The 27,937-nt window shown below is 46.6% G+C and overlaps 1 long non-coding RNA gene across 1 annotated transcript in view; it reads left to right on the top strand.

The window, feature by feature from the left end:
- LOC121135179 overlaps positions 1-9,855 on the top strand; it is a 79,906-nt gene extending 70,051 nt beyond the window's left edge. Inside the window, exons 5-7 of the long non-coding RNA XR_005872392.1 lie at positions 5,676-5,780; positions 7,239-7,399; positions 8,228-9,855. This is a non-coding gene — a long non-coding RNA (uncharacterized LOC121135179). The remainder of the gene's footprint in view (positions 1-5,675; positions 5,781-7,238; positions 7,400-8,227) is intronic.
- The last annotated feature ends 18,082 nt before the right edge of the window (positions 9,856-27,937 follow it).

The following is a 27,937-nucleotide window of genomic DNA, read 5'->3' as shown; positions in this document are numbered from 1 at the left end:
CTAAACTTGGGATTAATAAACAACAAACTTGACCACTCTTGTTCAAACACCTACTTAAAATGAAATAGGTTACTCAGTGACTCAGAGAGAGAGAGAGAGAGAGAGAGAGAGAGAGAGAGAGAGAGAGAGAGAGAGAGAGAGAGAGAGAGAGAGAGAATTCCCTCATCAAGACCCCATTTTCAAGTCTCATGACTACAAAATTTTCAGCGGCAAAGGTCACTGACCTCTGGACTTCCCTACCTTATAATCTATCTTTATTTCTCATTGTGCCCTCACAGGACGGTTTTTTCCCTGGGCTTTCCGTGGGTTGAGCCGCGCATTAACCAATGGCTTCTCAACTGCCTTGCAGACCTTGCTCATTCAACCTCTCAGCTCGGGAGGTGGGAGGGGGGCAGGTAGCTTTGTCTTGGTGGACCGGGTAGGAAGCGCCAGGGCAGAGAGGTTAAGCGAGTGTCTAAGGATCACAGGAGGGGTCAGTGGCAGAGTGTGAATAGGGCTCAGCATCTAAAGCGTTCAGCCTGGGACTCAGCCTAGGGCGGGCAACTTTGCCTGTCAAGAGGGAAGAGGAAGTCTCAGCGTTCCGATGGGTGCGCTAGACAGGTGATCGATGGGAATAGTCATTCCCACTAAGAGCCCACAACAGTTTGCCTTTTGCTATCTGTTTATGAAACGAGATTTCTGTGCGATGCCTTTTGTTTTATTGTTATTCTTTTATACGACGAGATGTTCAGGCTCCCCACGTGCAAAGCGATGTGGGGAGCTGTGTCCTGATACTTTTACTACTTTTAGTATGCCGACGTTGATACCTCATAATACACTAGTGACTTTCTGAGTGTCACAAAGCACAGAACGGCCCCGTTCCACGTCTGGCTCCAAGTGGCTTCTCTCAGCGCTCGAGGCACCGTCAGCGCTGCCTCCATCCTTGCTCCTTCCCATCCATCCTGACTCCCTGAATCCTGCATAGCCAGAACCCCCTCCCACAAGTCAGTCTCGGAATCCAGCCTCAAGTTTCCCCAGCACAGTGAGTTTCCCAGGAAGTCTCACAACCCTTAAAAGCCGGTTCAAAAGAACAGCGTCATGATCCGTGGCTATTATCCTGGAGTTGTACCCACTCTACAGTCGAGTTTCCCGCATTTTCGCCCTGACCTCCCATTTTCTTCAAATCTTGACCCCACAGAGGAGCTCTAATGAAACAGTGGATTGCTTTCTGCCCCACTAGAGAGAGACAATCGAATATAAGGTCCATTAAATTCAGAGAACCGGAGACCTGTCCTGTGTGGGTTTCTAGATAAATCTGCCTCTCCCATGTACATTTTTAATGACAATGTGGTCTCAAACACAGTGTTATTCAGTGCTAAATCAAAGCTGACTCTCGGAGGAATACTGTTTGATTCTATTTAGCGCGCACTTCCCTCCCCACATTCGGGTTGTCTGCCTGTGCACACGGGGGTTGTATAATGCGGCCTGAATACATCCTTATAAGTATTGAAGCACAGAGCCCTCCGTGACCCCCAGAGCCCTCCGTTGATCACTGGTGTTTGTTGTAGGAGGAAGGCAAACACCAGCATAGAAGTGCGATTGAACAGCAGCCGCTTCAAAAATGTCTCCGGGCTTTTGTTCCTGGACTGCATAGCAGTAGGGGGCTCCCGTCCTCAGAAAGCATACTTATGCAAGTGTTAAGAACTGGCTGGGATGAGAAGCCCAGCCTAAGAGACCTTCATCATTAGCCGCTACTGGTAGAGATTAGTGATCCTACTGCAGGATTACAGAGGGAAAGGGTGCCAGTGTTGGTTAATTGTTCATTAATGCTTGTGAAATCAGCCAGCTGGAGGAACACGGACCATTGTCCATTCTCTCCAAGAGAAGCTAAATTGGATGGCCCCTCAACGGCGGCATTGATGCCAGAAGAGAAAATACACATGTATGCCACTTCCCCGGGACTTACTCCCAATTTAAAATATTTAATTAAAAACTGTTTTCCTAACACGCAATGCTTAAGTTGTCAATTGCATCCTCTGTCTGGGGATGACCTTGGTCTCAAAGATACCTTCCTTCACACACATTAGCCTTTTCAGATTTGCTCTGAAGCAGGAAATACGATTGACTTCCCAGAGTGACCCAAGATAGAAAAAACAAAGCAAAGCAAAACAAAACAAAACTCTACATGCTTCAGAGTTGGTATTTTGAGATATAATAGGCATTTTATTTACAAACTCCAAGGACTTTGGGCCTATCTCTTTTTTTCTGTTGGGACCCCCGGGGAAACAAACAGATAACAGTAGTAAACAATGCTCCCAAAGTCACTACTACCCCCAGTGAGGAAGAGAGGCAACTTCATCTATCTTATTCTAGCAAGCATCACTGGAAGGCTGATGTCAAGGCCTGAGAATGTACACCGCTCCCGAATGCAAAGCAGGCAAAGGTGAGGCGTACTTCCTCTAGCCCTCCAAAGCGAGTCGTTTATCCAGGGAACAGACAAGTTTCTGCCACATGCCAGGGTGAGGAGACAACGGAAGGTGGTTGGGGCTTGTGCCCTCCGCCCACTTTACCGCTGCAGGCAAACGCCAAGTTGTAAGGAGAAAGGGAAAGCTGCGGCACGGGCAGAGACCCCCTCAGAGTTGGGTGAGCTTGAGGTTGTGGGTTAAGGCGTGGCATCCCGGGATGAGGGACGAGTGTGAGATGGGCCAGTGTGCTGGGGGTAGGAGCGTCACAGGCCAAGCCGGGTCCAGGCGGAATTCGGAGCCTGTGCAAGGCCCCCGTGTGCCGAGGCATCTCAGTGCGCCCAAGTGACTCTGCAAAGGAGAGATTTCAGTGTAGCCATGTGCAGAGGTAGCTTTCCCCAGGAGATGGGAAGTGACTGTCTCCTGTCACAACGCTTCGGGTCTCTATACTGAGTCTCTGTGAGTCAGATGAGCTCTGCTCTCCCGTGGTAGGTGAGCAAGGCATGCCGCTGACGATCTTGGGGTGTCAGTGTAGTGAGGAACATTGCCTAGCCCCTGCCTCCTCTTCTCCATTTCCTCCTTCCCCGCCGTCTCTGTTACTAGGCTGAAGTCACACCAGCCCATAGTTGTTTCTCTAACACCCCTTTCGCTGTCGCTGCACATACGGGCTCCTTAGCCGTGCTGTGTATGTGTGTGTTTGTGTGTGTGTGCACATGTGTGTGTGTTCATGTGCACGTGTGTGAGTGTGTGCTCCAGTGTGTGTGCACGCGTGTGTATGTGCATGTGCGTGTGTGTCTGTGTGCATTCGTGTACATGTGCACATGTGTGTGGGCATGTGTGTATATGTGCATGTGTGTCTGTGTGTGCACGCGTGTGCACGCGTGAGTGAGTATGTGTGCGTGCGTGTGCATGTGAATCTGCATGTGCAGGCCAGGGCTTTTGGTTGTCTACCTTCCCTAACAATTGCCACCTAATTTCTTTGAGGCGGGGTCTCTCACCAAAGCTGGAGCTCACCAATGCAGCCGAACTGTTTGGGCAGTGAAGCCTGGGGATCCTCCTGCCGTGGCCTTTCTAGCACTAGGATTATGGGTGCATGCACTGTGCAGTTTTGTATTTACAATGTGGGTTCTGGGGTTCAGACTGAGGGTCTCATGCTTGCATAACAAGCACTTCACCCGCGGGATGCCCCCAGGCCCCCTCACACACAGTCTCAGATCTGTGAACCCTTCTCTCTGATCTTTTGTCTACCCATCCAGCATCTATTTATTCAATGTTTGGCAGCTACCAGTTTGAGGCAGCACTGGCTTAGCGAGAAGGGCAGTCAAACCTTCCTCCGACCCTTGTCACTTCTGATGTGGCCACTTCCGACTAGGCCTGCTTCCTGCCATGGTTCACGGAGGCGGGGCAGACCAAGGCTGCTGTGCTCTATGTCTGCTTCCCCAAGCACAGGCATTTGAGGAGGCGTGAGCTCCAGGACTCGTCACCAGGAGAACAGCACCCTGCACACAGTAGGCACTTTGATAACACTGAAAGACCAATATGTGGAAAAGAAGAAAGCCAGAGTTGATTAACGATCAGGCAGCAGTGGACAGAAAGCTCAGGGAGGGAGGTGGCGTAGCCAAAGGCACCAACTGTTCGTTAAGTCTAGTTACCTGGATGTCAAGGAGGCATCGCATCACCAGGCTCAGCAGCCACAACGTGGCTTTCAAAGCTCTACTTGCATTTTGCTTGGAGGGTAGATACATTAAAGCGACTGGTTTTGCTGACTGCTTTGTGTATCACTTTATAAAAAAAAAAAACAACGCACTTAGTTGACCAATAGTCAAGACATTGCCAGACTCCTCAACATCCTCCAGTCCTCCCCAGCTAAATAGCCGTCATGCGGAATGGAAGGTCACGGCCACAGGAAACGCCACCATTTTTCTGGTTGCTGTTTTACCTAAGGCCAGAAATGATACGATCGGAGTCCCTCTGTTTATGGGCTGGGCTCTGAGCACCACGTAAGACCTCTAATCTGTTTGTCTTTGTAACAGGGAGCAGAGTCAGACTTTTTTTTTTCATAATGATTCATTGTTTAAATTAGTTGGGAAACTGTGAGGGAGATGACCAATGGCCCATCCCTGTCAGGCTGTTTCAGGATAGACTGAATATGATCCATCTAGCTTCTGTGTCAGGCCTGAGGTGGGGCTGTCACATGAACTGTGCTGCCCCCTCACAGGTAGTAGGCGGCTGCCGGTACCAGTTATCCAGCAAGCTCAGGCCAAGTTAAGGTAGAAGGTCCCCTGGCTTGCATGGCTAATGCCCTGTGGCTGTTCGGGCCTCAGTTGCCATCCATGCTAATTCCCGGATCCTCTCTTGCAGCGAGGCAGACAACGTCTCATGAGAAGTAAAGTAAGGGACACAAAACCAGGACCAGTCCTCACCCTGGCTTCTTTAGGCTGTCTTGCTTCCTGTGGGATGTACCACAAGCAATAGGACAGTCTGCAAACCCTGGGCTAAGCCTGTTTTGAATCACAGGGGCTGCGCCGTAGTTGGAGATTCACGGGTGGCTGTGAAAACAGCATGGTCTCCAGAGATGCTGTGTCTGCACCGCCACAGTCACCGACTGCCTGGGTTGTGCTATTTAGGACAACCTTGTTTTAGTGTATACGTCATTTGGAAAGACTCTCTTGTTTTGGCATTGGTATTGCAACATGTCAAGAGGAGATTCTGCAGCTTGACCAAAAGAGAGTAGTGGGGAAAAAGGAAAGAAGAGAGAAGGGGGAAAAGGAGAGTAGAGAAAAAGAAGGAGAGAGAGGAGAAGGGGAAGGAATCTGTGGGGGGGTGTGGCGGGGGGGGGACACACCAAGAGTCGACCCTAATCCGTCAGGCTAACAGCCTTTGATCGGTTTGGAGAGAGAGGCTTAGAAACGATGGTCCTGAAAGGTTAAAGAAGAACCAGTCAACAGGTTGGAGAAAGTTTTTCAACCCTGACCCAGCTACAGAGCTAGGAGGGCCGGGTTGCATAAGAGTCGGACAGATTGAAAGCGGCAGTGTGTATTGTTAGAATCAGTCTTAGCAAGTTATGTGGACGACCCCGGCTCCCTACACCTCACCGCATCTTAAGAACAGTTTTTTTTTTTTTAGCCTTTCCTCACCTCTCTGAGGCAGTGACGAGCAAAGTTCAGCTTGTGACCATCTAAATATATCCTGATGGCTGCGCCTGAGCCTTAGTTTTGCCTCTTTGTAATGCAGGTGGACAGGGTGGAGGAGTCTACTGGTGATCTGCTTTACTCGCCTAGGCTCAGGAGGCCTCCAGAGAGGAGCCCGGAGGCCTGGCACAAAGGCAGGAGCTCCGAGGTAAATCTGTGGATTCACCTGGTTTTTGCCAACAAGTGTCAGCTAAACCCTTCTCTCTGGAGATACTTTCAAGTACAAAGTACTTCCAGGATACACACGCAAATGATTATAGAAGAGACACTAATGTCTGAAAGGCAGGATTTCCACATCTTAAAACAGATATGCTCATGAGCCCATTAAAGGTCAACAGGCAGGTTTAATGTGCCCCCCCCCTGAGTATTTGTGATGGTTTGATAAAGACTATTCACCCTACCCTGCCTCGGGGATTAGCCTGAAGGGGAAAAGTTATGTACTATTTGCAACGTGGCCCTGCTTTCACCATGGGGAGACCTGTCATGAAGCCGAGAGAGCACCCCATAAGAGGCGCTGACCGTTAATTTCACAGTCAAGAGGGATGCCCACAGCCCATAAGATTTTCTTCCCTCGAAAACCATCTATTGAATACCCTTCACAAGCAGAAACAACAACACAAAAAACCCTACTGATCACTGATCGGCCCTATTATCTACTAAATAAACTTGAACCCTTAGGAAATAGCCTTTCTTCCCACCATTGGCCATACTCTTGACGCTTCGGGAAAATCCAGTTATTAGCCACTACGTGGGGGCATTACAGATAACCTTTCTTTTAGTACAATAGTGTAAGTCCAATATAAATGAAGGCTTCAGAGCAGCTCTCCTCTGGTTCGCTGAGGACTGGGCCCAAAAATGGAGAGGAAGAGGAGGGCACAGCCTTTTACTGCTCTTTCCTCTTTGGATGTCTCAAGTTTCAGGTAGAGAGGAGAAGGGGCGATGGCTGGCTTGGGATAAATAGTGAGCTCCAGATCAGCCAGGAGTGCACAGTGATACCATATCTCAAAATAAAAGTCTCTGTAGAATAATCAAGCCAGGGTAGTACCTAAATTCTCAAGGATGTTAACTATATGCAAATATATACATATGTAATTGGGTTATGTTATATATGATGTATAATTATGAAGGATTGTCTTGGTCAGGGTTTCTACTGCTGTGAAGAGACGCCGTGACCATGACAACTCGTATGAGGAAAACATTTAATTGGAGGGGCTCGCTTATAGTTTCAGAGGTTCAGTCCATTATCATCATGACGGAGAACATGGTGGCTTGCAGGTAGACACGGTGCTGGCTACATTTTGCAGGCAGTAAGATACACTGGGTGGTATCTTGAGCATAGGAGAACTTAAAACCCACCCCCACAGTGACACACTTCCTCCAACAAGGCCACTCCTCCTAATAGTGCCACTCCCTTTGGGGGCCATTTTCTTTCAAAACACCATAAGGATATTAATCATACGCAACATTTAGCTTCACATGGATGCCCAGAAAATCAGTATGTGTGTTGCTGGTAAACAAAATTAAGCACCCTGTTCTTCTCGTCAACAATACTGTCAACCATAGGCCATCAGTAACTATGTTGATGGTAACTCATTCTTGGTTCCAGTATCTTCCAGTGCTACAAGATTGAAAACTTCTGTCTGCCACGGAAAAGACTCGACTTCATAAAGGGCTGTATACCAAGGATGGTTTCAACGGAAGATGTTCACTAGAGATGAAAGCAACATCTGACAACATGGTTGGCAATGCCAAATTCGATGCCCTCAGGTGTGCATTTTAATGTTGAGAGTTAACATCTCATTAGCATAGGCGTGTATTTGCATGCATTCCTATGTTTGCTCCAGGGTCCCCAGGCAGAGTATGTCTCACACAGAACGTAGCTTTACAAAGAGTCGAGGCCATTTTCATGGGGGCGTGTGTGCAACAACAGTGCTCTCACCACAGGAACGTTTTGGGATGTCTTATGAATAATGAGTGAATGATGAGCTTGTTAAGAACAGTTACTTGGAGGGCTGGCGAGGGTGAAGTTGGTAAAGTTCTTGGCATGCATCATGAAGATCTGAGCTCACGTCTCTACCACTCATGTAATCATAACCATAATCACAGTCATTAAAAAAGCCTAGGTCTGTAGGGCAGTCTGGCATCTCAGTGCCGGGGCGGTGAAGCCTCTGGGACTCGCTGGTGGCTGGCTGGTCCAGATGGATCGGTGATATCCAGGGGAAGCGAAAGCTCGTGTCTCAGAGTGTGACAGGAAAAGTGAGGAAGATACCTGATACCCAACACTGGCTTCCACATACATGTGTGCATGCTTAGACACCCCATGCACACACCACAAGAACATGGACATACAACACTCACACACAGCCACACGTACATACACATACACAAGACTGTGGTTGTTTTCCAGCTAGGGGTGTGGGTTAGTTATATGGTGCTTTCCTGGTGTGTGTGATAACCCCTGGCTCAATCCCCACCACTGGGAAAAAGGGTTATAGTTTGCTCATGGTCTTTCTCAATGTTTCCTTTTCTAACTTTGAACTTGTTACCTTTAAGAGTGACCATTATTTTTTGTATGCCCATAATCAAATCCATAAGTCTGCTTCAGAAACAATCTCCATGAAAAATAACCAGTGAACCGAACGCCAGGACTCAGACGGTATTTCCCGAAGGATCCGGCTTTCCCAGCATGCAGAGGGTTGGCTCTACTGGGTGACTGATACACAACCTAGGGCTTCTCACACTACTTTCTGAGGCCACCCTCCACTCCAAGGGCAGTCAATACCCTTCCATGCCTGCAATGAGGACTCACTGGCCAAGCTAATTCCAAAGCACTGAACGAATTAGTGTTTCCAAGTAAAAGCAAAACAAGTTTACCTACTATGTGACTTCCCAGAGTATTTCAAACCAAATCGCCCCGTGAAGCTCTGTGTGTTCGGCTGGGGACGAGACATTTCCAAACGCACGGGATCAAGGCATCCCGCGGTGATATTCGTGGACGCATGCTCTGTAGAGCGGGCTCTGGTAAAGATGAGTGTCTTTTTGTCTCACCGGGTCTTCCCCATACCTTGCATGGAGGACAACTTCTCATTCGTCCAGATTTTTCTAGTTGGGGACTGAAAGGCCCACGCTACCAAAAGTTTGGAGGTCAGACGTCAGCTCACATCACTCCTCGAGGGTGTGCAGTCACTATGGCCGCCGCGCCTCTAGTTCACTGGGGGCAGGACAGACAAGGCAGGCCACAGGCAGACACTCTTCAAGAAGGATGGGGATCGACTACCTGGGAGGCAGGCAGAGGTGGCTTCCAGGCTGCTTGTTACGACCACACGGCCCACGTGAGGCTGGTGAGAAACCGCATTTGACTTTTGATATTACAAAAGCGGACTGTGAAATGAGTCCCTCCCCTCCCCCCCCAACAGGAGGCTGTGATGTTTGGGAAGGGAAGCCCTGTTAAAACCCTCAGAATAGCCCCTGCATTCACCCACGCCCGCCCCACACAGCTTTCAAACACTGACCACCACCAGCACCACCGTCAGGAGTCATCTCTAGATAAAGGGGAAAAATTATCATTACATTAAAGCAAAAACATATTTGGAAGTGCCGCAGATGACTTAATTTGGCCTGTGACAAAAGGGAAAGGGACAGCTATGCAGTCCAAGAGGAGAGAGGTGCTTCCTAGAGAGCTTCACCCTCTCCATTATACCTTAGCCGGCAGCCTGGGAGGGGAGCGGGCTTCTCTGTGGCGTGGCTCATCAGCAAAAGGAGAACTCTGACATTGGTTAAAATGTTGACGTGACAGGCGACGCGAAGGTGCCACACTGTTGTCAAATTGCAGTGGGAGCCCTGCAGCCTGTGTCTTGATTCCTATAGTCTCCCCTCCCCGCCACCGCCACCACCCCTAAGTGCAGTGTACTTTAAGCTGCTACAAAAGGGAATCTTTGTCGAGCAAAATGCGCTGGGAAAGGACAGATAACTGTTCCGAGGTCTGAGCCAAGCTATGACTTCCTTCACAAAGTGTTTGCCTGCGTTTAGCGTTTATGCATACCCAAATCCAGTGTTTGCCTTCATCTCAAGCCTTTTGATTCCGGGTGGCTGTGTTATTTATGTTCTCTCTTATCCTCAAATTCTCCATTGGATCTGTTTCCTCTGCCTGCGCTGACGGCCCCTCTGTTGGGAAAAACACAATAAAACAAAAATATACTAGAAGCCACGGGGAACTCTTTAACTACATCCGGGAGTCCTCTGGGGCACTCACATAAGCTCTTCTCGGCACCACCACCAGGCTGGTTTTAAAATGCTTTCTTGGGGGCTAGAGGGTAAGTGTGACCTGAGTTTGAATCCCGGACAACCATTTAAAAGCTGAGCATGGCCAGAGAGTGGGGTTGTGGACAGATATCCCTGGAGCTCATGGACCAGCCAGTCTAGTGGAAAGAGGAAGCTGCAGGCTCAGTGAGAATAAAATGTAAATTGAGCATAGAACCTAATTCCTGTCCTTTCCTGGTGTTTACACAGACACACACACACACACACACACACACACACACACACACACACGAGGGAGAGAGAGAGAGACAGAAAGACAGAGAGAGACAGAGAGAGACAGAAAGAGAGACAGAGAGACACAGAGAGAGACAGAGAGAGAGAGACAGAGAAAGATAAAGACAGAGAGACAGAGAGGACAGAGAGACAGAGAGGACAGAGAATCTCTTTACCGCAAATCACTTTCAAAACACCTACTCATGTTTAGACATTTTCAGTATAGTTTGGTTTCAAACATAAGGAGACAGCTGTCCTGGAAATCCTCACTACACATCCTAGCTAACTTGTCTGACCATCAGAGGCCTGTCTTTCTGTGTTCATTCGTGAGCACCTTGTGCGCTAATGTCATTGATTCCTACTCGGAAGCTCTCTGAGACTCCTGGTCTTTTTTGACACGCTGGGTGTCCCTCTGAGAGTTAGGTGACCGTCCTGAGTCATCTGCGGCTCACTGTGTGCTGCAGGACACACTAACTGTTCTGTTTCCTCAACACTAAGAGAAGGGAGGGCCAATGCCTACCTCATAGAGGTGATTTAAAGATTAAACAGAGGTGACCCTTAAAGTCACCTCAACAGACACCAGTCTCCCGCTTGCTTCCTTGTCTTTGCCGGCCCCTGGATGTGTGCTCCCGCACTACTTAGTGTAAAAGGAGCCACAGGTTCAATGCCCTGCCCTCCTTGGCGGTCCTCACTGCTGTCAGTATACCCATTCCTCAACTGCTCTGTCTACACTCTGCTGATTGGATCTTGAGTAACGAGACCTGCCTGTGATTGCACTGACACATCTCCAGACTCTTAGATGTCCTTACCTCTGTCTCGTGTGTGTGTGTGAATGTTGCGCATTCAGGTAGCTGGCACTCGGTGGACGTGAGCCCCACCTGGCTCTTCTGAGCGTTCCCCTGGTCCTTTGGGCAATGGTACAGAACGTCATCGGGTAGGGAGGTTCCCTCCTCCACAGCGTGTGCCATACTTGGGGCTCCCCCTTTCAACTTCTGGAGGACAGTGCTCTTAGTAACACTGTTTACGATAGATTTGGGTCCCCAGACTTGAGGAAACTCCAGATCCTTGTTCCGCCAATTGCCCATTTCCATGTAGAGATGACATCATCACTCAGGAAGAAAAAAAATACATCAACAACAGTCAACCTGCCTCTGAGAAGGCAGCCTTGAGAAACACAGGCCCTAGTTCTTAACCAAACCACATAAACAAGAATGTTTGATATATACACTATATGATTATATATATATGATATCAACCTGAAGAAGTGGAGTCAAGACACAGCTAACCTTTCCAAAATCATTGCTCCCAAGTTTTTTTATGTCTAGAGCAGTGGTTCTCAGCCTTCCTAATGCTGTGAACCTTTAATACAGTTCCTCATGTTGTGAGCCCCCTAACCATAAAAATTATTTCTGTTGCTATTCCATAACCGTCATATTGCTACCAAGGGGTGTCTTAGCTCCTAAGACCATCAGAAATATGTATTGCCTGGCGGTCGTGACCCACAGGTTGGAAAATGCAGTCACCTAGAGCGCAATACTTCCAAAGAATACCACCATCCTTCGGCCAATACATATTCAAAAAAAATCTAGACCGAAAATTTTGATGTTGAATTTTGTTTGAGCCCTATGATCGTAAACCATTTTAACGTCCCTGAAAATCTGATTTTTTTCCTGCATTTTCATTCCTGTGCACTTATGACACTGGGTCCACATATACTACTTATGTAAAGGGAAAACAAAACCTGACAGATCAATCAGGCCTGTTGGCAGCAGGCTTCATAATTCACTTAAGCTGTCTAGAGAAGAAAAGTGGCACTCGGGAGGCAGAGGCAGGTAGAACTCTGCGAGACTGAGGTCAGCCAGGGCTAAACAGTGAAACCCTGTGTGGGAACACCAGACCTTGAGCAGAGACCCACTTCCCCTTCTGCCTGGGAGTAGGCAGCTGTAAGACAATGTTTGGTAAAAACATGTTTACTAAAAACAATACAATAAGTTCCTGGCCACTTCCCCTTCTGCCTGGGAGTAGGCAGCTGTAAGACAATGTTTAGTAAAAACATGTTTACTAAAAACGATACAATAAGTTCCTGGGAAAGGCCTTCCCACGGAAACCGCCCTGACCTTGACCTTGTCCAAAGACTAACCGCACCTTCAAAAACCCACACACATCCACCTCTGGTGTCAGAGCAGAACCAGCCAGGGGAGAGGAGAGAGCAGAAGCTTCTCTGGTGGGAGCTTTTTCTTAGGAAGTTTTTCTTGAACCTTTTTGGAGCCTGTTTAAAGTTTTCTTTATATCATTGAACGAGTCTCTGTGTTGTCAATACCCGACACCCTCCGCACGTTCTCGGACACAGGCCGCGCAGCAGACGTGACAATTGGAGGTCCCACCGAGATCGTGAAAGCGAGGTAAGTGGACGGGGTTAAGAAACTATGGGGAATAGTTCCGGGAAGCTAGAATCATTGCAGTATCAACTAAAAAAGTTACTTAAAGAACATGGGACTGCAGTCAAGTCTAAAACCCTAGAAGGCTTTCTAAAATCGATCGAACGAGCCAGTCCATGGTTCATTACTGGGGGAAGCTTAAATATTCCAGATTGGGAGGAGGTTCGCCGTGATCTTCATAGACTTTTACGAAAAGAGGGATCTGAGTCCTTGCCCCCTACGACATTCTCCTTATGGAGATTAGTGAGGGGAGCACTTTTGACAGATAAGGTTCGTCACCGCCAGGTAGTTCAGGACACAAAAGAGGCTTTTTAGAGTTACAAGAGACTGAGACTCAAGCCTCCTTGAGTTCAGGGGCAGAGAGTGATGATGAAGAGACCGTGATTGAAACTAGAGGCTCCATTGTTAGTGAGGATGAGGAGGAGTCTCTTAGTAACAACAAAAAAACGGGTAGACATCTCCGGGCGCGACCCAAAAAGAAGGACTCCGGTCAGAATCGGTTATATCCTTCTCTATCAGATCTAGAAAATGGAAGTAGCTCAGACTCAGACTCGTCACAGTCTGAAAAGGAACGGTTACTTGCTGAGATCACGGCCCTTAAAAAAGAACTAAAAAAGATTCTAATTAAGGAAAGACAGGACAGGGAGAGAAACTCTTCCCCATACTCTGAAAAAAGGGACTCCTCCTATGAGATAACCCAGTTCTTCTCAGACCTGGAGGGAAGACCCAGGGGAGGGGTCCAATGCTGCCCAGTGGTGGCCCCGGTAATGGAAGTTCCAGACCCGAACAATTCTCGACAGGTCATTCGGCGCCATGACCCTTTAAGTTTCAAAGATATAAAACAACTGAAAGAGGCAACTTTAAATTATGGAGCACAGGCTCCCTTTACACTTTCCTTAATGGAATCTTTTGCGTCTCTTAATTTGACACCTGGCGATTGGCAGCAGCTTTGCAGAGCAGCTCTGTCGGGGGGAGATTATTTGATTTGGAGAGGTGAGTTTCAGGAAAGATGCAGCCAGACAGCCCAAAGGAATGCACAGGCCGGACAGCCCCAGAGAAATGTGGAGATGCTTACCGGAAGTGGTCAATACGCCACCATTCAGCAGCAAATGCAATATGACATCGCAGTCTATGCCCAAGTGGCAGCAGCGGCCCAAGGAGCTTGGAAAGCATTGCCTTCCAAGGAAGGAGGAGATCATCTGTCCAAAGTCCTTCAAGGACCTTCCGAACCTTTTCAAGACTTCGTAGACCGTCTCAGTCAGGTAGCAGAAAGAATATTTGGGGGCATTGGGCCTGCGATGCCAGTCATAAAGCAGATGGCATTTGAAAATGCAAATAAATATTGTAAGGAAGCCCTTCGCCCCTATCGCAATAAAAGTCTAAATGACTATATCCGGATCTGTAGGGACATTGATGGGAACTTCATCCAGGGCCAAGTGTTAGCTGCTGCTATTCGGCCCCAAGTGGGGAAAGAAAGACCTACTCTGGGAAGGAGAAAAACATGTTTTAGCTGCGGTAGGGAGGGACACTTCCGAAGAGAGTACCCTCAAAATAGTACTACGGGTCTCAAGAGACCTGGTTTATGCCCCCGTTGTCGAAGGGGATATCATTGGGCCAATAACTGCTACTCTAAAACTGACAGGGAGGGAAATTTCCTTTCTGCTAATAATAATCAGGGAAACGGGAGGAGGGCCCCGCCCCAGGGCCCCAAAACCAATGTGTACGGGGCAATGACCCCTGCTCTGGGCAGTGGCAGGACTCATTTTCTCCCCCAGAGCAACCCCTTCATATCTCAGACCTCCTTAGAGCCACCTCGGGGAGTGCAGGATTGGACCTCGCTCCCTCTGCCCGGGCAATCCTAACACCAGAAATGGGGATCCAGGCCCTCCCTACTGGGGTGCATGGGCCATTGCCCCAGGCACAGTAGGACTACTCTTGGGATGGTCCAGTACTATTCTTCGAGGCATCCAGGTACACCCCGGTGTTATAGACCAGGATAGTGAGGGGGAGATTAAAATAATGACATCAGTGGGCAGTGGGGTTGTTGCCATCCCTGCAGGAGAATGGATTGCTCAGATACTCCTTCTCCCTACAGCTCCTTGTGAGGCTAGAAAAATTAAAGAGAAAAGGGGCAACCAAGGTTTTGGAAGTACCGGCCCGGCAGCATTTTGGGTAGCCACTATGGAGAACTGCCCCCAGCTTACATTAAAGATAGAAGGCAAGTCCTTTAGGGGCGTCTTAGATTCTGGGGCAGATTTCTCTGTCCTCTCAGATAAATTCTGGCCCCCCACCTGGCCGAAAGAGGAAGGGACAGTGACCCTCCAGGGAATAGGACAGGCTGTGCCCCAAAAAAGCCTCAGAATCTTAAAGTGGCAAGACTCTGAAGGCCACACAGGGCTTTTCCAGCCATATGTTTTGCCTGGCCTCCCTATTAACCTCTGGGGACGGGACCTCATGCAAGAAATGGGAGTGGTCCTCACCACTCAGGCACCCAAGTCCAAAAGCAGGGGCCCCCAGATGATGCAAGGGAGGGGCTGGAGCCCGGGGAGGGAACTAGGTAAACTAGAACAGGGAGAGGTTTGCCCTGTGGCATCCCTCCCTTTGGAGACCAGGGCCCCAGGGGATAGGAAGGGTTTTGGCCATTTTTGATGAGGGTCACTGTTGCGCCGCCAGCCCCCATACCCATCACATGGCTATCAGATGATCCGGTATGGGTGGAACAGTGGCCCTTACCAGCGGAGAAACTAAGGGCGGCTCACCAGCTAGTTCAAGAACAATTGGAGGCAGGTCATTTGGTTCCTTCCACGTCCCCTTGGAATACCCCTATATTTGTAATAAAAAAATCTTCAGGGAAATGGAGGTTACTACAAGACTTGAGGGCCGTGAATGCGACCATGCAGCCTATGGGGGCTCTGCAGCCTGGCTTGCCCGTGCCTGTGGCCATTCCTAAAGACTGGCATTTGATTGTCATTGATTTGAAGGATTGCTTCTTTTCTATTCCCTGGCATTCTCAAGATAGTCCTCGGTTTGCGTTTAGCCTTCCTGCGATTAACTTTAGGGAGCCTGCCCTTCGCTTCCAATGGGTGGTGCTCCCCCAAGGGATGGCTAATAGTCCAACTATATGCCAGATTTATGTAGCTGCCTGTTTAGATCCCCTCAGACGTAAGTTCCCTGATCTTTACATTATCCACTACATGGATGATATTCTTTTGGCCGCGGCCGAAGAAAGACAATGTTACATAGCCTTTGCAGAGCTACAGGAGCTTCTGGAGGCCCGAGGATTTATTTTGGCTCCTGAAAAGATCCAAAAGAGACCCCCTTATACTTATTTGGGTCATCAAATTCAACAAACTGGCCTCCGGCCACAAAGACTCCAAATCGATTGTTCAAATTTAAAAACACTTCATGATTGGCAGAGATTCTTGGGAGAGGTGCAATGGTTTCGCCCTTCTCTTTCTATTAAAACAGGGGCTCTTAAAGTGCTTTATGATATTCTTCCTGGGGACCCTGCTCCAACTTCCCCTAGACAGATTACCCCAGAGGCCAGGGAAGCCCTACAATTGTTGTTAAGAAGTATAGAGCAAGCCCACCTTCGGCGTATAGATTATGGGCAGCCCCTTGTTCTGGTTGTACTTTCATCTAGCTTTTCGCCCACTGCCGTGTTTTGGCAGACTGGTCCTATTTATTGGGTACATTTGTCAGCCTCCCCTAAGAAGGTAGTGACCCCTTACTATGATCTCATTTTACAATTGTTGTGGAAGGCACACAAGTTTAGCATTCAAACCTTTGGAAAGAGTCCTGATAAAATTATCCTTCCTTATGGTAAGGAGGAGGTGGAACATCTACAGATCTTCCATGATGGGTGGACCCTGTTTATTACATCTACAGGCGCACAGTTTGATAACCAATATCCCAACAGCCCCTTGATGTCTTTTTTCAAACAACACCCTGTGATCTTTCCCAAGATTTTAAAGGAGAACCCTCTAGTTGGAGCTCGCTCAGTCTTTACAGACGGCTCCTCCAAGGGTTTCGCGGTGGTGGTTTCTTCTCAGGTGCAGAAGAGGGTACCCATAGGGCAGATGTCAGCACAAGCCGCCGAGTTGTTTGCATGCTTGATGGCTTTCCAAATGTTTGAGGGAGAGCCCTTTAATTTATATACGGATAGTGTTTATGTTGCCAACATTGTTAGACCTTTAGAAACTTCTCCATATGTTCTTCCAACCTCCCAGGTTCGTTCCTTATTAGTTCAGCTCCAACATCTTATTTGGCAGCGCATCCACCCTGCTTATGTGGGATTTATTCGTGCACATACTAACCTTCCAGGACCCCTTGCCCAGGGCAATGAAATTGCTGACTCCTTGACCCGCCCTAGGGTCTTATTTACTCAGGAGCAGCTGGCCCACCAGCTCCATGAGAGGTATCATCTAAATGCCCGCTCCATTAAATTTCACACTGGGTGCCCCTTATCCATAGCTACACAGATTACCTCTCAGTGCCCTGATTGTGCCCCTTATCATAATTCTCCCAATGAGGGGTAAATCCCCGGGGCCTCAGGGCCAACCATCTCTGGCAAATGGATGTCACTCACCTGCCGCAGGCAGGGAAATTAAAATATATGCATGTCTCTGTGGATACGTATTCTAAACTGATTTTTGCCTCTCTCCACTCAGGAGAGAAGATTAAAGATGTTATTTCTCATTGCCTACAGGCCTTTGCCTACATGGGCGTACCCGATGCCCTAAAAACGGACAATGGCCCTGCCTATGCCAGCAATCGCTTTGCTGCCTTTTGCAGGGAACATCACATTGTCCATTCATTTGGTATTCCTCACAACCCCACGGGACAGGCTATTGTGGAGCGCACCCATGCCACTCTCAAACAGTATTTTAAGAAAATAAAAAAGGGGAGTATGTTACCTCCCCCAATATTCAGTTATCCACCATACTTTACATTTTAAATTTTTTGACCATAGATCATAATAATTTGTCTGCTATGGAGAGACATTGGAACAAACCCTCCCAGTCCTTGGGATGGGTCAGATGGAAGGATTTGATTACAGGAAAATGGCAGCCACCCACTCCCCTACTAGCTAGGGTCCGAGGGGCTGTTTGTGTTTTCCCTCCAGGAAGTGAGAAGCCCATTTGGGTCCCCGAACGGTGCATCAGGCATGTCGACCCCAATACTACTCCGGATACTAGTAATGCTCACCATGCTAAAGATGATCCAACCATTGCTGAACACTCAGGTAAGGGAAATATGGGCGTTGGTGAGGATTCCCCCCCATGTTGATGCCAGTTAGTCATTCCAGCTCCCTGTTCATCAATTTTTATAACACCAATAATACATTGGAAGCGGCTGCTGCCAATGAGATTAAAAAGTCAGAAACTAGACATTCTGAGTTTCCCCCTCCTAAGCCTGATACCAGGGTCAGGAAGTAGGGGAATCCAAGAGATTCCCAGCGGCATACGCCTTTAATCCCAACACACCTTTATGCAAGTTCCAGGACAGCCTCCAAACAATACAGAGAAACCCTGACTCAAAAAAAAATTTTTTTTGGTAACAGTAAAAGAGGTACTGGTATTAAGTAAAGAAAAAGAAAAAGACAAAGGTATATGGAATGGAAAATTTTGTTTACATTTAAGTTCTATTTTGTGAGTCATCTCTAAAAACTTTTGGCCAAAAGCCTGGCCTCTCTACCTTGCATCTACAGAGTTACAAGGAGTAGGTACGGCTGTACCCCATGACTGTAGCTCAAATGGAGGAATGATAAAAACATATAGGACTTTTTAACCTTTTTAGTTCAAGGATTGGCTGGAGTTGTTCTTTTACATAGATTTCAATTAAGGAAGCTTCATTGCAACAGACTAATCATGACCTAGGGAAAAAGGATGACTGAAAGATGCATGTATGTTCTGAATGTATGGTGTGGCCACACCGGTATGTATGAAATGTGATTGTGAATGTGTGAGTGTGAACTGCTTATATGATTAAAAGGATACTTAAATCCCTTCAAAAATAGTTAAGAAGCTACCTAGATTGCGTTAAATATAGCCAAAAGGAACATCCAGCCAGTCTGTTAATGTTTTAACAGAAAAATTTAAGATACAAATGAGGCCTTGTCAGCTAGTGAGAGTTCTACAGGTTAGATTGGGAAAGACTGCTCACAGACTTCAAATAATTTTCAAAAGTTATTTAGTAAGCCCAATTTACCTAGATAGTTAACCAAGGAGGGTAGACAAATCCTTCTACTGTTATGGTCCAGCTTCAACAGTTCAAAAAAGAAAACTTTTTTAGAAAATAAAAAAGGGGGAATAATGCCCCCAGTCCCCACATGACTCATCAAATAATACACTCCTCATTTAAAAATTTTATAATGTGAATGCCAGTGAGCTTCAGACAGATTCTGGCATGATGGAACTTGAGCAACCATTGCTCAGGTCAAATGGAGACATCCATGCACTAGACAGTGGAGAAGACCCTAATTTGGGGTCGAGGGCATGTTTGTGTTTTCTTGTAGGAAAAGAATAAAGCTTCGGCAGCTGTCAGACCAATTAGTGAAATGCATGGAGCAGAGAAAAACTGGACCTGAGACCATGGGAGCCTACCTAAGCCAGTTTGAGTGAGATCTCCTAAATCAGTGTTCCTGACCCTTGATGTCATCGAATCTACAGCCCAAGAAAGAAAGAAAACAGTCAGTTCGAGATTTCCAGTTTCTCAACAGACCTGCTGCATTAACCTTCCGGACCCGTGAGTTTTCATCCCGAAGCCAACAAAGAACTGGAAAGACTAACTGTCTGCCCTTGACACACCTTGAAACAACAGAATTCATTTTGCCAGTTTTCCCTTTAGGGGAAAAAAGGACCCATTTAAAATATTTGGACATTGATATGGACTATGAGTGGCAAAAGCCTCTTTTCAGTATTTGAACAGAACATGGTCACTTGAAATACCAGACTTGATGGTTCCTGTTTCTGGAATCACGACTAGGCCAGTGTATTTTTCTGGAGAAATGCAACTTGTCCTAATGTGACAACTATTGTTCATATTTTTCATAATGCTACATGTGTAACATCAATGATTGTGCCCAATGTATCTGTGCAAGTGCACTCTCTAAATGCTTTCCTGAGCAGATCTTAAAACGATTGGAAACTTTATCAAATTGTAAATGTAAATCACATGCGGGTTACCCTTGTAACAGATGAAGGCTGGTAGAATGTTATGGCCCAGATCTGGTGATGGGTATGGTGATGGAGAGGCGCTATGTCAATGGGGGTCCTGGAAATGGTGGCAGGGGCGGTAGGCATTCTGGCTTTATGCCGAGCTCAAACGTGCCTTGTTCCAGAGACAAGAGATCCGTAACCAAGTATTGCTTAGCTTAGCCCATGGCAATCCCGATAGCCATGAAGGTTGGTTACAGATGATTTAAGGTTGGGGTATCTCCGATGACGGGCAACCTGTGGGGAAGACCCCTCCCACCTAAAACAGGGGTTCAAGGTCCCCCAAAGACGGGAAAGGGAGGGTGACCCTACTTGACCTAAGCCAGGAGTGCCTCATTTGAAAATAAAAAGGGGTGAATTGTGGGAACACCAGACCTTGAGCAGAGACCCACTTCCCCTTCTGCCTGGGAGTAGGCAGCTGTAAGACAATGTTTGGTAAAAACATGTTTACTAAAAACAATACAATAAGTTCCTGGCCACTTCCCCTTCTGCCTGGGAGTAGGCAGCTGTAAGACAATGTTTAGTAAAAACATGTTTACTAAAAACGATACAATAAGTTCCTGGGAAAGGCCTTCCCACGGAAACCGCCCTGACCTTGACCTTGTCCAAAGACTAACTGCACCTTCAAAAACCCACACACATCCACCTCTGGTGTCAGAGCAGAACCAGCCAGGGGAGAGGAGAGAGCAGAAGCTTCTCTGGTGGGAGCTTTTTCTTAGGAAGTTTTTCTTGAACCTTTTTGGAGCCTGTTTAAAGTTTTCTTTATATCATTGAACGAGTCTCTGTGTTTTCAATACCCGACACCCTCCGCACGTTCTCGGACACAGGCCGCGCAGCAGACGTGACAACCCTGCCTAAGAATAAAGGAGAAGAAAGGCAGGGGTTTGGGCTGTTGCTTTTTGTGTTTGGTTTTGTTTTTGACAAAGTCTTAACTTTGCAGCCCGGGCTCATCTTAAACTTACAACCTGCCTCCTGCCCCAACTGCAGCCTCCTCTGCGATGAGATCTGAGCTTCTGGCTTCTCAGAATGGAATGTATGGAAATATGGGGGATAGCCCACCGGCGCCTCTGGCATGGACTGAGAATTACACAGCCCAGGCAAGGGGCCAGCCACGCTGTGTATCTACCTACCAAAGGCGGCGTTCCAGCTGCCCTCCTCATTCTGTAAGCACGGACATTCTGAGACAGGCCCAGAGGTCCTTTCCCAGCCACCGGGACCTAAGAAAGGATCACAATTCCCCGATGCGCATCTTACTTCTCACGCTGCTTTCTGTTGTGCTTGGTTGTGATGCATTTTTTTGAAATACACAGCATTGTCCTGTGGTATGGCTGCAAAGGAATCTGGCAAGTATTATCTTTAGCTTTCCCATCTCTAGAGCAAGAGAATCCATCAATAGAGAGGTGTGCAGGGCCTGGGCAAGATGGTTTAGAAGTTAGGAGCCCTAGCTACCCTTCCAGAGGACTGGGGCTCGATTCCCAGCACCCAAAAGACTGCCTGTAGCTCCAGGTCCAGGGGATCTGATATCCTTCCTGGTCTCCATAGCCGCTGCCTGCATGAGGCGCACAGATATACATGCAGGCGAAACACCCGCATCCGTAAAATAAAACCAAGTCAACAAATCTCCGAAAGTCTTAAAAGAGAGGGGTGGAATTAGTTTTAATTAAAACAGTCTAATTACATGCCACAGCTGATATCTGGTATGCTTTATCATCTTTCAAAGATCAAATACATAAATGATCTCAGCTGTATAAGGCAAACTAGGCAAGAGCAATTTCTGCTCTTAGATACTTAAACCCAAGATGTATGAGCACCCACATAGACAGGCACACGTAGGAGCCACGGATGTATGAACACCAATATAGATGAACACATACAGGAGTCATAAAACACAATTGAGAACTATAGATTTCTGATGGATGATTTAACAGGGCGAACATTAGGTAGATTCTCAGGCTTGGCTTAGAGATGAAAGTTGGGAATACCATGGCATCATTTGGGGTGTAACTCTGGAATAAAACTGTGCTATCAGAGGAACTCACTAAGTGTTCAGGTAAGAAGGGCATCCTAGAGAAGAGGAGGGGATATGAAAGAGTAGAAGCCATCCCAAGCAGCACGCAGAAGAGAGCTGAGAGGCCAGAGCGCCAGTGAGAAGGCCTTGGCACCGCACCGCAGATGGAGAGTGGGGGTAGGAAACAGAATGGTTTAAGCAAAGCCCGGATGCTTCACATTCCACAGGAGCATCCACATCATCTGTCTTTCCTGAGAACTGACCAAGCCCCCTTGATGAGTAGGAATGAGTGGTTCAGAAGTTAGGATGGGCAACATTGCCACGGAGGACTAGTCCCACTGACCTCCGTAGACACAGCTCTGTGGTTTTGGGCTTCCCCGTGCTCCCCCTTATCTGTGTGTGTGTGTGTGTGTGTGTGTATTTTCTAGTTCTGTCATCATATGGGAATAAACATGATTTGCTTGCATGCCAGCGTTCCTCAGTCTTGTTTTCAGGTTTCCAACAGTCACCAAGTTCTGCTTTGTTACTTTCTACCATGATGCTCTAGCTGCCTGTCTTCAGGATGATGGGACGGTGTGGATGTCTACCACGATGCTCTAACTGCCCGTCTTCAGGATGATGGGATGGTGTGGGCATCAGTGCTTGTCAAGTGCTGTTTGGTGATTACTGAACCTTTGGTATGACTGTAAGGAACCTGAAAGTGTTGACTCCCATGATAAACCAGTAGTAGGAACTGGGGAGATAGACAGTAAATATGAGGACATGAGTTTGATCCTCAAAAAAAATAAACCCAAGTGTTGTGGATACTGAAAATCCCCACACTGGTGAGGTGAATCTGAGCCTCACTGGCCAAGTTAGTCAAGCTTACTTGATGAATTCCCAGCCAGTGAGAGACCTTGTCTCAAACAAAGTAAGCAGGCAAGCCAAAGAGAGTAGAGACAGTGCCTAAGGAATAATAAATAAGGGTTACCTTTGGTTTACACACACACACACACACACACATACACATACGTGTATGAGTGCACACACACATATTTGGACTTCTCTCACACACTCACACACTCACTTTTTCACATACATGCGAGTGCACAATGGGGATGTGTGCAAACACTCACACACTTTCACACTCACACATGCACCTCTGTCGCAATGCTCGTTCTTTTTCACACACACAAACACACATGCACACGAGTGTTCACACACGTGTATTTTCACACACACACACTAGCACACACAAAGAAATCAGCAACAGTATGGCGTTCTGTGCTTGTTTTGCCTGGCCTGTTCTTCAAGCAAACCACATGGGTATCTTTCTTAACCAGCCTCCTATTGAGGCCTGGTAACATGAGTTCTCCCCCAAACGTGAGGCATGTATAAAATAGAGCCCTCTATTCCTTCTCGATATCCAGTTTTTCACAACTTCCCCATGTCTAGTCCTCCATAACATATTTGTTTGTTCATATTTTTCTGATCTCTCTCTCTCTCCATTTGTCTCTCTTTCTCACACACATGCACAAGTACTCTAATGCATAAATGTTTGCTGGGTTGTGAAGATGAGAATTATTTAAAATGCGCTTCCCAGGCTTGCTCTCCCTAGTTCTTTAAAACTGACGGCTGCTTCGGCCTGAGGTGGGAGAAGGATTGGATCCACGTTGAACTCAGTGCCATCGCCAGCAAAGATGCACGGCTCAGCTGACCACTTTTCAGATTTGTGGTGCGGGCTCCTCGGTTGCTTTAGAAAAACCGCCAGTCTACGTCGGTTTTACAAAAGGATGCATGTATGTGCCTTTCTTAATTCATACGCGAATGCAATGTCTTTTGATAGTGTTCACTCCTCTATCACCCCCCTTCCCACCCCCTCTTCCTCTTCCAACCAGGCCTCCTCCAAGCGTCCTGTCTCTACTCCACCTACATTTCCTGTTGAAGAAGCACATGGTGCTTGTCTTTCTGAATCCGAGAGCTTCCTGTCTTGTTGCACGCTAGCAAGAAATCTGTTGCTAGCTAGATTTTTTTTAATCCAAGTTAGACAACAACAAATAGGAAATGATGTTTAAGAACCTACATTAGCTATATTAATTTATTTTGGACTCTACATAATACCATATGTATCTTTTAAAACCAATCTTTTTTTGAGACAGGGTTTCTCTATATTGTGTGGCTGGCCTTAAACTTGACATGTAGTCCAGGCTGACCTCAAACTCACAGAGACCCGCCTGTCTCTGCTTTCTGAGTGCTGGGATTAAAGGTGTGTGCCACCATGGCCAGCAACGGCATATTATTTTTTATTTGTTTGTCTGTTTTTGTTGTTGTTGTTGTTTTAAAGACTCACCCAAGATACTCCTCAAAGAGAATGAGATAACAGCCAAGGAGGAGTTAGAGAGACGGTTCGGCAGTTTAGAGATCTTGTTCTTGTAGAGGACTGGAGTTCCACTCCCAGAACCCACAGGGCAGCTAACAACTGTCTAAGTCCAGTTTCAGAAAGACCAACGCCCTCTTCTAGCCTTAAGGGCAAAATAATCATACACAGAAGAAAACCTTTACATAAAAAGCCCAAGGGATGTCTGTGTATTGAGTTCAAGATCACTTGTTGAGGCCAGGGATTATATATTCATTAAAATTAACCATTACTTTTTTTTATAAACCCTACACAACACAGGTAGCTGTCGTCAGGTAGATCCTCGCAGTGGAATGGAATGGAACCTGATGTTTTTTAAACTAAATGTTTCTGTGTCTTTTAAAAAGAAATGGTAATGATAACAGTTTTTGTTCCAAGCACGCCAGTGGGCATGTGGAGACCTGAATCCCTGTGTGCACCTTTGTACCCTGTGGTGAGGAGGCCGTCTCAGGAGGCCTTGTCCCCACGGAGGGAGGCATCCTGGGCCCTCCACCCTCTCTCTTATCAGCCTTTCCATGCATAGAGAAGTTTTCCACCAGAAAACTTTCCTGGTTTTTTTTCCTAACATTTAGCCTTCACCAGGACTCATGGGTCCTCGTTGCCTTGTTTCTATATGTAACATAGTGATTTTTTTTTTAAGAAAACTCAACGTCAACATGCTTTAGATTCTGAAAGTTCTGTTAAAAAGTATACCTCTTGGTAGGATAGAAATGAAAAGGATGGGGATAGTAGAATTAGCAATTACAAGTTAGCAAACCTCTATAGATTATTAATTCAACTGTATAAACTGCAGTTAAATGACTTTTATCAAGCAGACTAGGTTAGGGGATTGAAAGCAAGGGGGAAAAAAGTACTAAAAACATACAGAGGGTAGCAGTTTATGTGTCAAGAAAAACTGAGAGAATTTTTGAAGCTCTGATGTCTAGCAGATAACACTTAAATCATTTTTCTCCAAACTTCAGTCATAAAACTTCAAAGAGTTATAGCCATAATACAAATTTTTAGACTAAGAAGTGGTGTTTGAAGTTATTTTATGGGATTTTGCTGTAAGGGCTCCAATTGATTTGTAGGAAGATAAAAGAAGGAAACTTATTTTCGAGGCTTTGTGGGAGAAGCAGCCTCCCTTCCATTGGCCGCTCCGTTGACGCCTGCAGGGCAGGGCGCCGTAGACTCTGGCATCGTATGCCTATATGAGCTGAGCCACTCTCCGCCGCCTGCTGTTTGTGTTGTGGTTAAAACCTGTCATACACTGGTGGTGATTTATTAAATGTTTAATGAGGGAAGACAAAAACTTCAATAACTACAAACAGAAAAGTAGACCATCACATTAAAATATAATAACACATATTACATTTCTATTTTTCTTCCCAGTTCAGTTTTCCTTTTCTGAAAAATGATGAGGGCGCACTGGAGACTCAGACAGTACAAAAGGAACATGGAGGACTTGTCTTAACAAAGGCGCTGTTTCCCTTCATGCTTGGCTCCTCTCACAAAAGAGGAAAAATAATCTCTGTCCTGGAAAAACAGATGATAAGCAAGCCTACACAGCTGTCTGTTAGTAGCCCAACCCCCTTCCCCCAATCATGCAGAGGTGGATGACAGTTTTGGAGTGATTGTACCTACTGTGTGCTATTCTGTTTACACAATGTTCTGATGGCTTTTCCTCTCCCATGAGCATGAACTAATAAGACAATAAATGGTCACAGTTGTGTATGAAATACTGTCTTAAAAATAAAATCCACCCTTTCTGTTTGAATCTAAGAGTCCATTGGACTTTATAAGTTAAACAGGAGTTGCATATCACTCACCTAGATTCCTTATGTCCCAAGCTAATGTGTGGGGTTAGGGAGGAAAGGTTGAGTTATAGTTTCTATTTTCTTTTTGTTGTTTTGTTTGTTTGTTTGTTTCTCTGTGCAGCTTTGTAGACCAGGCCGGCCTCGAACTCACAGCGATCTGGCCTGCTTCTGCCTCCCGAGTGCTGGGATTAAAGGCGTGAGCCACCAATGCCACCCGGTTAGTTCCCATTTTCATTGCACAGCTGTGAAGATTGCTCACTAATGCATCACTTCTCTCTCCTCAAATCTACCTGGCAACTTTGTGCTGTCAACCTGCAGGCTTCACAGTTACTCACATTTGCTGATTATGCATTTGATCCCTATAAAGGAGGGTTTGGACGCTAATAAAGACGGAATTTTGAAGTTTTTACAGAAGCATGAACTTCTATTTGGCTGTGTGACTATCCGCCTTGTACTAACATTCTAAGAGGCCTTTTCCAGCTACGTCCACAGAAATTACTGCACAGCTGTCATGCAAATCAGATTATTAGCTCTCTTCATAGGTTTGATGGGCATAGACTCATCATGGTAAGCTCGTAGCACGGTTAATCCGAGAGACAGATGGCGCACCAGTTGAGTCATGGTCTCGGTTTTCTTTAACTGGCATCTTTTGCACTTAGCACGCAGAGACCACACAATGTATCACAGTGGAAGTTTTGGCTTCCGAAGTTTTGGTTCATTCATTCACACACTCATTCGTTCATTCGTTATTATATCTACACAGGACACTTATCGAATACTAACTGGGCATGTCCTTTGGAATGCCCTCAGGAATAGCTATGAGGACATGGTGAGGTCTCTTCCTTCTCAGGGTTCACAGGCTAAGCCCAGAGATGACCAAAAAGTAAAGTGTGTACAACGTGAGAAACTCCTTGGAAGAAAAAGAAGTTGCTGTTGTAACAGGGTGGGATATCCCAGATGGGTCAGGACACGGCTCCCCTGTATAACAATGGCTGCCTTGATTTGTATCACTACAGCATTATTTGGCCAAATAACTCGTCCATAAGTGTGTTTATTTACCTCATATTAGCATATTAAATAAAATTAATCATAAAGCAATGTCACCCATTCATCAGTCACTGATCTAAGAGCCATCAGTCTGTTAAAAAAATTAAATCAAGTTTTGTGACTGTTTTTGCCTGAATCTAGTATTTTCTCGCTGTGTTTTTAGCTTCAGCATCCAGGACAATTTCATTTTAAGTAAAATCACTTTTTCCTTAGACATTAGAACTTGGGACTGCTTGTGAGCTGATGACGAGTCTTCAAATGGATGTAACAACGGATGGCGGCATTTGTGTCAGCTTGTTTTCTGTTACTATAACACAATGCCCAAGGCTGGGTACTTTTGGAATGAAAGTTTAACGGAGCCACAGTTCTGAGGCACAGTCCAGCATTAGGTTGGCTCCGGCAGCTTCGTGGTTGATGACATCACAGCCATGACATGCATGGAAGGGACAGAGGTCCCACAGAAAGGCAAGGAGACAAAAGCAACACGGGCAACAGTCTCAAGCGCTCATAACAAGTCTCGTGAGAGCTAACGTGGAGACACAAAGGCAGCCCCTTCCAGGGACCCACACACCTTCCGTCACTCCCTAACACTCCCAAGTGTTTGGGGGACGCTACATCTGAATCATGGGAACAGCTAATCTGTTGATACTATCCCCCAGATAGAACTGCTGACATCTACCACACAGGCTGTTCAGACTTAATCTGGTGCATTTAAGGATTGATTGAAACCAATTGCTTCAGTCATGATACCACCCAAGAGATGCAGTAACAGAGTGGGCCCAACGCATGTCAGGCAGTCACGCTGGCTTTGCTCCAACCATCTGTGAAATCATTTTTAAAAAGTAAATTGATCTAACCTGACAAATACTCA

The sequence above is a fragment of the Mesocricetus auratus genome, unplaced genomic scaffold, assembly GCF_017639785.1.
Source record: "Mesocricetus auratus isolate SY011 unplaced genomic scaffold, BCM_Maur_2.0 Super-Scaffold_100031, whole genome shotgun sequence".
NCBI lineage: Eukaryota > Metazoa > Chordata > Mammalia > Rodentia > Cricetidae > Mesocricetus > Mesocricetus auratus.
Note: the sequence above shows the minus strand (reverse complement) of the source record. Positions and strands in the feature narration are given on the sequence as shown.